The 10,785-nt window shown below is 38.0% G+C and overlaps 1 pseudogene; it reads right to left on the bottom strand.

Moving 5' to 3' along the window:
• Positions 1 to 2,582: 2,582 nt before the first annotated feature.
• LOC112302639 (U4 spliceosomal RNA) lies at positions 2,583 to 2,733 on the bottom strand (annotated as a pseudogene).
• Between the last annotated feature and the right edge of the window lie 8,052 nt (positions 2,734 to 10,785).

Consider the following 10,785-nt stretch of genomic DNA (forward strand, 5'->3'; position numbering starts at 1 on the left):
GTGCTTAATAAATTATATGTTATCAAAAAGGATGAAATAAATATATTAAGATATGTTATTTTTAAGTCCCTGGAAAAGACAAAGTATTAAATATTTGTCTTTTTCCCTCACTACTCCAAAGGTTTATGATAATTCTGGGTCTGTAGAAAGAATTAAAACAATTAAGTAGAATCATTATTGAAATGAATTTGTAGGCAAGCAATGATCTAATAGAAAAGAAGTGTATTAGATATTTCTAACCCCGGGATGATGTACAACGCAATCAGATCAGTATTCCCAGTGGGTCATCAACACTGTCGTGACCTAATTGTTATCATTACGCAGGGCATCTGAACATTGAAATAATCTCTTGAAAACAACCTAAAATCACTTCTCACTGTAGGTTAATGTGAGTTTGGAACAAAAGTTTTCCCCTGAAAAAGCGTCTATGATCAGAGTACTCCAATTCTATAATGTCAGTATTGGCTGGCACAGTGCTGGCACTTAGAAAGAATGCACTGCTGAATACCACGTGCTGTTTCTCAGATCACCATTGTGAGGGACGGTCTGCATCATGTACTAAGAAGAACATTTTGGGAAAAACAAACTGTTCTTTCTTTACAACTAAAGCAGTTAATACAATTCTAAGCCAGGGAGACAATTGTCTTTCATTGGTTAAGTGCACTGTCATTAGATGTCCTTGTGGAGAGGAAGCCTTAAGGATGGGCGTTGAGTTGGGAGCATGTGAAGGGGTGGCAGTACAGAGAATTCCCTTTCCACCAGCTTGCGTAGTTCTAGGCAGATATTTTCTTATTAATGTCAGATGTTATGTTTCTAATTTGCCTCTAGATTTTAATGACATTTACTCCAAACATGACATTTAATAGCTCTGTGAAAATAATAATAAAATTGTACAGAAGGGAAGTGTTTAGTAAGAAAAAGTTGGACTTCAATTCATTTTCCCAGTCCCAGTCTTCTCTCTCCCCTTTTGTGTTTTGCCATTGACAATAAGTCCAGTGTCCTAACAGTGAGAGTCAAGGGCATAAATCAAAATATAAATTATCCATATTTATTTGGGTAACTGCTAGGGGAAAGACAACATCCCATTTGAAGCTCATTATTAACTGAGATTAGATCTGAACCTTCCCAGTTAAAAATGATTTCAATGGGTTATTCTGGCTTCCAAAATTAGTTTGGAAAATTTATGATACTATTGTTTGAGAGTAGAGACAGAGCTTATTGAAAAATTTTATCCTCACTGTGGGTTGGACTCACATACCATTGTGTGCCAGTTGCTCACTGGTAGGCAAAGAAAACACTGAAAGTCAAGAATTAGGCATTGTGGTTTCTAATCTGTCTACCCATTCATTCCTGTGTTCAGGGTAGACCCAAGCATATTCTGTGGCTTCAGTGTTTTTCTACCTTAGGACAGCTACCTTCTGACTGCCAAGATTACCTGCTAGGATTTTCCTTTCAAGCCTCCTCTCTGTAAGTATTGTTGTAGGTTCTAAATGGCATCACCCTTCTTTCTTACCCACCAGTAAAACTCCTGGGCTTTAGTGCATTGATCTAACACAGCTACTCTTTACTATCATTGAATTGATAGCCACGTGCCTCTTTAGACTATGAGGTACTTGAGCATTCATATTCATCCTTGTATCCCCAGCCTCACACAGTATTTGTGATGCCATAAGGACTCATTAGAAGAAAGGAAGATGAGAAGGAAGAATGAAAAAAAGGAACCATGGGAGAAAGAAACAAAGGAAGAAAACGTTCTAAGAATGATGCTGTCCTAAGTAAATGTTTATTAAAATAAAAACAACTTGTGGACAATCTTAAAAGGTGAAAACTCCAAAGAATTTTTGCATTTTTTAAAAACACTTGGTAAAACAAAAAGATAAACTCTTAAAGGTGAAAGGCCAGGTTCTCTACTTCACTGGTGGGACAATTATTCATGGTCAGGAAGCTCCATCCATGCCCCTTAAGTCACCTCATATTTGGAACCCTAAAGTAAATGAGTCCAAGTAAAGGGGACCCTGCCTGTGCTCCCCATTCATACCTATCTGTAATGGGGTTTTCAGAAGGCTTGGAGAAGGGGAGTTTAAGGGAATTACTCATCACCCAGAGGATAAACTAGCCAAGTCTTAAATGAAGGTAACAAAGAGATGAGCACGTGAACCCTGGAATATTAAACTTCAAATTAGTAGAACTACTTTTGAGAAGTTCTGGCATTATCTGAATCAGCTACCTTTTTTATGTTTATCCTTCTCACCCAGTCTCAGAGGAAGAAGGCACCACAGTCCTAAAGATAAGATTTCCTCTCGTTCTTGTAACCCCAACTCTTCTCATCTCCACAAATGCCTTTCCTGCAGTTAACGTTATAGGAAAGCACCAGCATCTTGGGCCTCCCTCTCTAAATTATCCTCTTCCCTCCTGCCTTCAAACACACTCACATCTCCCGTCTGAAAATAAAGGCAGTTCAATACACCTCTTGTCAATGCACCTGTCTCTGTAATCCACTTCTCTATTTAACCAAGCACTTCCTGTGATTTGTTATTTATCCTTTCAAGTCTATGATAATTAATCTATAAAGTTACCAATATCATTCTAAATAAATCCGAATTATCTCATTTGAGTAACGTTTGTCTATCTGACCATTCTCTGCTACCGGAAGACAATGTATTGGTTTTCAATTAGTAATAATCATGCCTCAGATAAACCTCATCGGCTATGATACTGCCACTGCACAAAGCTAGACAATGTATTGGATTTCTTCCATTGTATTTTGTTTTCCTACCTCTCCTACCAATTAACCTTTGTTTCAGCTCTCTTCCTTGACTCCCTTCACTGAAATGACAATCTTCAGTCCTCTGTTTCTCATCCTGTGTGATTTCCTATGTTCTCCACACCTCTAATCTTAACCTCTTGCCCAGATTTCAATTACCAGACATTTTGAGTTGTGGACTCACTTGATTTAAACCTCTTGAAGAGCTAGGAATGAGGGGAGTGGGGGGAAGCTGAGAGGAGTGGTGTGAAGTGGTGAGTCATGAATGAAAGAATAGACTGTGTCTTTATACTTGTTATTTCAAATTAAATTGACATTGATAATTGTCTCCTGTTCTATACCAAATGCTACATAAGATATGTTATAAAAGACAGAATAAAAACCACTCTTTACACAACCTGTGCATATTAGAATATTAGATAGCCCTCCAAACATCTTCATTTTAGGTGCCCAGAGTTGTCCTTGAATTCCCCTCAAAGTCAAGAAGTCTTATTGGCCCAGCTGGTGTAGCTCAGTGGATTGAGAGCTGGCCTGCAAACCAAAGGATTTCCAGTTCAATTCCCAGTCAGGGCACATGCCTGGGTTGCGGGCCAGGTCCCCAGTAGGGGGCACATGAAAGGCAATCACAGTTGATGTTTCTCTCCTCTCTTTCTCCTTCCCTTTCCCTCTCTCTAAAAATAAATAAATAAAACCTTATTTTTTTTTAAAAAAAGAAGTTTTATTGATCTTCCCTTCCAATATGTATTGGATTTCTCCCGTCCTTTCCAGGTTTACTTCTTACACCTTAGCTGGGGCTTTCATTGCCTATCACATTGATTGTGTTGATGGCTTCCCCTCCTGTGTTCCTTTCTCCTGTCCTTCCATCTGCAATCCAGTGTCACATGCATGGACTAATTTATCTTTCTTAGAGAGATGCTTTCCACATTTTGCTCCATCATAAGAACTGAAAATGGCCTTTCCCCAGATCTAAATTGAAGGTATTCAAGAGTAATTTTATTTACAATTTAAAGGAACAAAATTTGTAGATAAGAGAGAACATCTTAAAACATTTGACAAACTCTCTCGAAATAAGTTTATAGATAAGCTGAAGAAATGTAAGCTGGGTTTTGGCAGAGTGAAGAGGGTTTGTGCCTGACTGAAGAGATACTGCACTTTAAGGCTGTGTTTGGCCTTGTCCTAGTCCACGTGTTTATCAGCGATTTGTATGAACGCAAATGCATGCTAACATAATCTTTAGAAAACCAGTGTTTGGGAGATTTATATCAATAGGACGTAAATTTAAAACATTCTCTCTGGGCTCAAAAATATGATTAATATTGGCATGAAGTTTTATGAGAATAATATAACCTATACTTAGAATAAGAATAAAATCAATTGTATCAATACAAGTTCAGGAAAGAAGGAATATGGCTTAACAGTAACATTTATAAGAACATAAAAGATTTTAGTAAAGAGACTAATACTAATAGTCCAACAACATGACCTAGAGAATGAAATCTAAAGCTACTCAAATACAATGTTAATTGTTTTCAGTGTGGAAGACACAAAACTAATTTGCTGTTTCCTAAGTTAAGAGGTGAGGACTAGCCTGTTTTCATTGTAACAAAAGAGCACTGACATTGTTCTGCATCTACCAGCAAAGGAACAATGCCACAGTCTCCCAGTACCATCTTTCCTATTACTCCTATCACAGTTCCTGGCTCTCAGTAGAAGTTCAATACTTGTGGCTTGAGCAAACAAATAATTCGACAGACGGTGAGGCAGTAGCTAAACTACTGAGAACACAATTAATGTAACTCCCACGAGTTGTAAGTGTTATGTTTGTATATATCATGAATATGTGTATAAAATAAAGAAGGTTTTGACCTTCTTTCTAAAAGATTACAAAATGGGCAAGTACAGTTGATTTGTTCAAGAAAAAATTTCAAACACAGTTGAGGAAACATGGAATATAAGAATGAGAAAGGCATGGGTATATCTATTTTGGCCAAAGTTATAAATTTTATTTCAAAGAGAGATTTCAATGTAATTGTAGCTGATAAAGACTATTTTTCTAAGTTCCTAAAAATGTGGCCTTTGTAAAGCCAAACATAACAAGGCAAGATAGTGTGGTAGAAGAGCTCCAACGCTGCACAGGAACAACCCCGTGGCATTGAACTCTACATCTGTCCACTGAGGTGAGCTCCCCTTTCTGACTTCCCCTTAAGGGTGAAACATGAGAGAGTAGAATCTCTAATTGAAACGGGGACCGAGCAGGCTCCTCTAGAGTGCACACATGCCTTTCCTTGCTCTCGGGTGTGCATCTTTACTTTTCTCTCCTAAACCAAGGGTGCATTAAAAAATTGTCACATGGTAATTATGATATTGGGGTAAATTGGTTACTTTTACAGAGTTGATAGTTTTTTTGAATTTAGGATATTTGCAACTGTTCTGTCATTCCTTTCTGTAAGATTTTTGTAGGAATTTTGAAGATAAATAAATTTGGTGAACGCAATTAGTTACAAGTTAAGCTTCTTGTAGGTCATTTTTGGATGCCTTGAAGAGGATGGAAATGATATTAGAAAGTAATAATAAGGCAGATGAAAATTTTGGAAGCCAAAATTTTAATTATAATGCTGTTTACAGAGCTGAATGAAATTGGAAAAAGAGAGCAGTCGACTCTAACATGCACGAGAGAACATGTGGTGTTGCTCTAGGGATAATGTCATGAGTCTTATTAAGGAAAGATTATATGACTGTGCATGGAAGGCTTTGGCTCAACTGTGGTTGTCTCCTCTTACCCCCGCCACAGTTACAGCCTCGCAATATTCTAGATGTGGCAACTACGATCAGTTGCCCAACTACAATAGATTCCATATGGACACATTTGTCTTGTGGAGTTCTCATCACAATTTTTCATTTAAAAATTTTCTTTTAATTTGTTCAATGCACCAACACCATGTACTAAAGGCCACTAGTGCACTAATTTAAAGGCCAGCTCATAAAAAAAAAAGAGTCAGAAATATTTGTTAAATTCCTAGCAGTTTTCCATGAGACCAGTAACTTGGATTTGTTTTCATAGAGTGTTGTTGCATAAACTGTACATATAATTTGGTAGTATCTCTTACCTTGTGTTTTATCTTTACATTGTCGTGTGTTAGGTCTCAGATATCATCTACAAAACAATCGTGGTGGAGATAGAGGTGATGTAGTCAAGCACACGTAGGGTATAGGCTATTTATCCAAAAATGGTGATGGGGTCAAAAGGGCCCTAGTTTGGAAGTGGGGAGACTTGATTGTGGTTTTTACTAGTGTGTGATGACGCATGAGTGTCTTAGCCTCTGCATATCTATTTTCTCATCTCCAAAATGAGGTGTTTAAATTTAGATAACTTTGGAATTCTTTTCCAGCTCTGACATTTTGCCGCATTTTCTGTTCATTCAAACAGGCTAGGGACAGATCAGGGTGGCATCACTGTCTCCTCCCTTGCTCAACTGATTTATCCTACACTTTGGCCATTTCTAAACTTGAAATCCAAGATTAGGAAATCTTAGCTATTTGGAAGTGGCTGGACCCTGAAAAGGGAGTTACTGGACTTTGTCCTAATCAGTCAAACCATTTGTTCTCCCCACTAACCCCACAGAATTCATCTTTGTGTTTCCATTCCTTTCATTTTGACTCCGGGGCGGTGAAGAAAATTGCTCCCAAGATACCAGCCACATTTCATTTCTCTGGCCACTTTCAACGGGTGGTCCTGAGAGGGAACAGAGAGGATATGGCAAGTTGGTCTCTGGAGGACAAGGGCTGTATGGCTCCTTCTACCTGCAGCATCCAGACTCTACTGGACAGACCCTGGGGAAGGCCCTACACTGGGATCAGGCGTTAGGACTACTCTTGTCTTTAGAAATAAGGATGTGCTTTTCTGAGAGAGCACTCTTTCTTTCCTGGACTTCAGGGCTTGTTTAAACAGTTCCAAACTACTCATACTAATTACATGTGTCATTTGTTTTTTCTCCCTTATTTCTTTGATTCTGTACTTTTGCTAGAAGAATTCATAAGCTCCTTTAGAAGCTGATATTTCTTCTTTCTATGTAAGAAATTCTGTAGCCTGTAGAGGATGAGGAAGGAAGGAAGAAGAGGGGAGAAAATGAACCACTTCCTCTTTCTTGTTAGGTCCCTTTCTTATTGTGGAGATTTATATGGTATTATGAATGCCAAATGGGGGGAGGACATGGAAAGAGACACCTATTTTTCTCTCAAATCCTATAAAAACACATATTTTTGTCTAAAGAGTCATGTATAGTTAGAGGAGACTGAGTGTAACTCAGAGAATCCTGGATTTTGTGGCCTTGGCTGTCTATATAGGCATGCTCCCCTTTGGCCAGGTTATCAGAAGGCTGTCTGGGGCTGTCTATCCCAAGAGCCCAACACAGTTGCTCAGCACCTATATCCTGGCCATTGACTCACTGTACTTATTTTCTAGGCTCAAAAAACAAACAAACAAACAAAAACCCAACAAAAACCCAACCCATTCAACTGAATTAAAAATCATTCTCAATTTTAAGGTTGTATGAAAGGGACACCTACCCCAAGGTGATGTAGAAGAGACTTATAGGGAGACATCCTTTGTATCTCAGGGTTTCTCAGCCTTGGCACCATTGACATTTGTGCTGGATGATTCCTTTATTGGGGGAGATGCAGGAGGGCCCTGTGCATTGTAGGACACTTAGCAGTTTCTTTACCTGCTAGACACCAACAGCATTCCCCACCCTCAAAGTTGGGACAACAAACACATCTCCAGATATCGCCAAATGTCCACTAGAACCATGATCTTCCTTGGTTGAGACGACTGCCTTACATTAAATAATTCTTTGTTTTACCCCATTCTATCACATTTGACATAATGGTCTCTGCTATATGGAAACAAGTTGATTTGCCCAAAACCAATTTGGCAAAAGCTGACAAAAGCCAATTTCACCAAATGTCATTTTCCAAAAGATTAAAATGCCAAATTAGCAATTTACCAAATTTATCATATTTACTTAATTCATGAAAAGTTGTTTTAGGGAATTTTCTTCCTGAATATGTTAAATGCATTTTCAAGAAAAAATATATTCTTAAGAAATGTATACTCAAATTTTTGGAAGATATTTAAAAATATTATTCTTAAACATGTTGGAAAATCAACAAAGCAGGTAAACATAGCAAATTGTTTTTCAGTGAATTGGTTTTCAGAAAAGTGATGTCAAGAAACTGACTTAGGGAGGGAGGTGGGTTCAGCTGGGGTAGGGTGGAGGGATGGGGAGAAAAGGCATACAACTGTAACTGAATAACAATAAAAATTAAAAAAAAAAAGAAACTGACTTAAAGTTCTATTATATCTGTCCCCATGGTAGTCAGAGTGGTACCTGTCCTTGGGGGCAGCCCAGTGACCATGAAGGTAACTCAGTAGACATGTTAAGAAGGGGTATCTCTTGAGAAGAATAAAACTACAGGTATGTTGGTGTCACTGCTCTTTGTAGCAAAGAGAACAAAACGTATCTCATCTTGGGTAAATGTTTTATACACTGGTTCCCAAAGCAAGCATTTTTTTTTTTCTGTTCAGGCTTGTGCCATGCTTTTCTTTTCTTTTTCTTTTTGGTTTAATCTCTATTGAATTTGTTTTCCATCACCATTTATCCTCCTTATACCCCCCTCCAGCAATCACCACACTATATTTTCACATTAATATCATACTTCCTGTGCCTACATTAAAATAGTAACTTGGCCTTTAAGCTGAGGTAACATATAGAACCTACCCAGATGGAACTCTCCTTTGTTTGACTTCTTCAACTGACACGATTTTTATAATTTTTCCATATTAGTTATAAGAGCAGCATGAGTTTAGAGGTGGGCAAGAAAATGATGCTATGTACACCTATTGTATTTCAGTTAATGTATGGAGGTCATATTTGGGAAGTTTATGGGGTGAGGAGAAGTATAGTTGAAAAAATGTAGGGGAGGAAAAGATAAATATTCTAAGACTCTTTATGCCCTGTAATACCCCTAAGCTCCACCATTAGATTTATTCCTTTGGGTTAAGTAGTAAGATTGAGAAGAGCATATGGGGGAAAGCATGGTCTCTGAAAAGGAAGAGACATTATTACTATTTTTTAAACCTCACCAGAGTATTTTTTTTAATTTGAGAGAGAGAGAGAGAGAGAGAGAGAAACATCGATCATTTGCCTCTCCTACATACACCAACCGGGGACTGAACCCACAACCTAGGTGTGTGCCCTGACCAATAACCAAACCCGCAACTTTCTGGTGTGCAGGATGACACTCCAACCAACTAAGACACCCAGCCAGGGCAGTAGAGCCATTATTTAAAAGGTGGAAGGACTCTGGGGATGCCACTTGGTTTAAGTATCCTTTATATTCAAGTAAGGCTGAAGGTTATCAGTTTATCTAGATGTCATCTTAAAGAATACTTTCAGAGGGGTTATAAGCATAGAAGATTTGCCCACATGAATGAAGACTGGTGGGGAACCCTGGGATCACAAACCCTGATCAAAAAAGTCTCTGCTCAGGTTACCAGAAGTTAGAGGTATCAGTTAGCAGGCATGGGTGCTGGAGGCAGGATGGGAGAGAACATTGCAAGAGAAAGTATAATACATAAGTTCAGGTCAAATCCTCTCTCGTCATATTGAGTTCTTATTTTTTTAAACTAAGGTTAGCCTGGCTGGTAAAACTTACAGAAGATGCTTTTTGGTGTTTCAATATTTATTGATTTTATAACTCATCAGCATGTTACATGATAGGAAACATGCTGTTGATTTCCTTTCTTTCTGATCAGCTTAGACTCATCTTCAGAATCCTTCTCATCATGGTACTTTCAGCAGTCACTACCAAATAATTAGAGCTGGCACACGAGTTAAAGCTCACTTGTTATCTCTGATCTTGCAGGTCAAGATGCATAACTATTTCTACTAAGTTATCCGCTAAGAAATCTTCATATTATAGTGCTCACAGAATTTTGGACAAACCCAGATACTTGCCTTGCTAGTGCCCCTTTTTGACATGGGCTTTGCAGTATGCTTAGCTATTTAATCAAATAGCCTAGAAGCTTTCCGCTAATATAGCACAGTGTCTTTCTTTCACAGAACTTTGAAAATTCAAATCTTTTATTTGAAGGCAGAGAACTTTAAGCACTCAATAAATACTTGTTCATTTGATTTTGTCCAAATTCACACATTGTCACCACTGAAAGTATGGTTCTGTACAACTAATACCTATTTTATTGTATTTCTAAATACAATACAATGTATCCCCCTTTAGGACACATACCTAGGTCGCAGGTTCGTTCCCCTGTTAAGGCACATATGGAAGGCAACCAGTGGATGTTTCTCCCTCACCTCACCTCTCTCTCTCTCTCAAATCAATAAACATATATTAAAAACTAAAATAAAAGTGTCAGGACATTGCTGGCTTTGAAGGTAGAGAAAGAGGGCCACAAGCCCAGCCTTTGAATCCTGTAAGGAAAGGGCTCTGCCCTAGAGACTCCAGGAAGCACTGCAGCCTTTTCCCACCTTGATTTTAACCCGGTGAGACCCAGGCTGGACTTCTGACCTCCAGAACTGTGAAATAATAAATTTGTGTTGTTTTAAGCCACAAAATTTGTGGTAATTTGTTACAGCAGCTATAGAAAACTAATACGCTCAATGAAAACAGAGATTATATCTGTCTTGTTATCTTTATATCATCATTTACCAGAGTGCCCGACACATAAAAAGCATTAAGTAAATGTTTGTTGAATTATTGCATGACTATTACTTTCCTAAGCTTTAATGAGTAAACCTTTAGTAAATAAAAGAGGTCCCATTTGCTTTTTGGAGTTGCTATAAATATGGAAACTTCTCTTCCAACTCAGCCAGTGTCTTTTAATCTTGGAAGAAATTGTAATCTTTTCCATTGACCTTCTCTAAACAATACAGGCTCTTGATTATTTTACTCTTTGTACTTTTTCAAACTGTGTGTTAGACAAAATGGTGATTATAAACTAC

Source organism: Desmodus rotundus, chromosome 2 (genome assembly GCF_022682495.2).
Source record: "Desmodus rotundus isolate HL8 chromosome 2, HLdesRot8A.1, whole genome shotgun sequence".
NCBI lineage: Eukaryota > Metazoa > Chordata > Mammalia > Chiroptera > Phyllostomidae > Desmodus > Desmodus rotundus.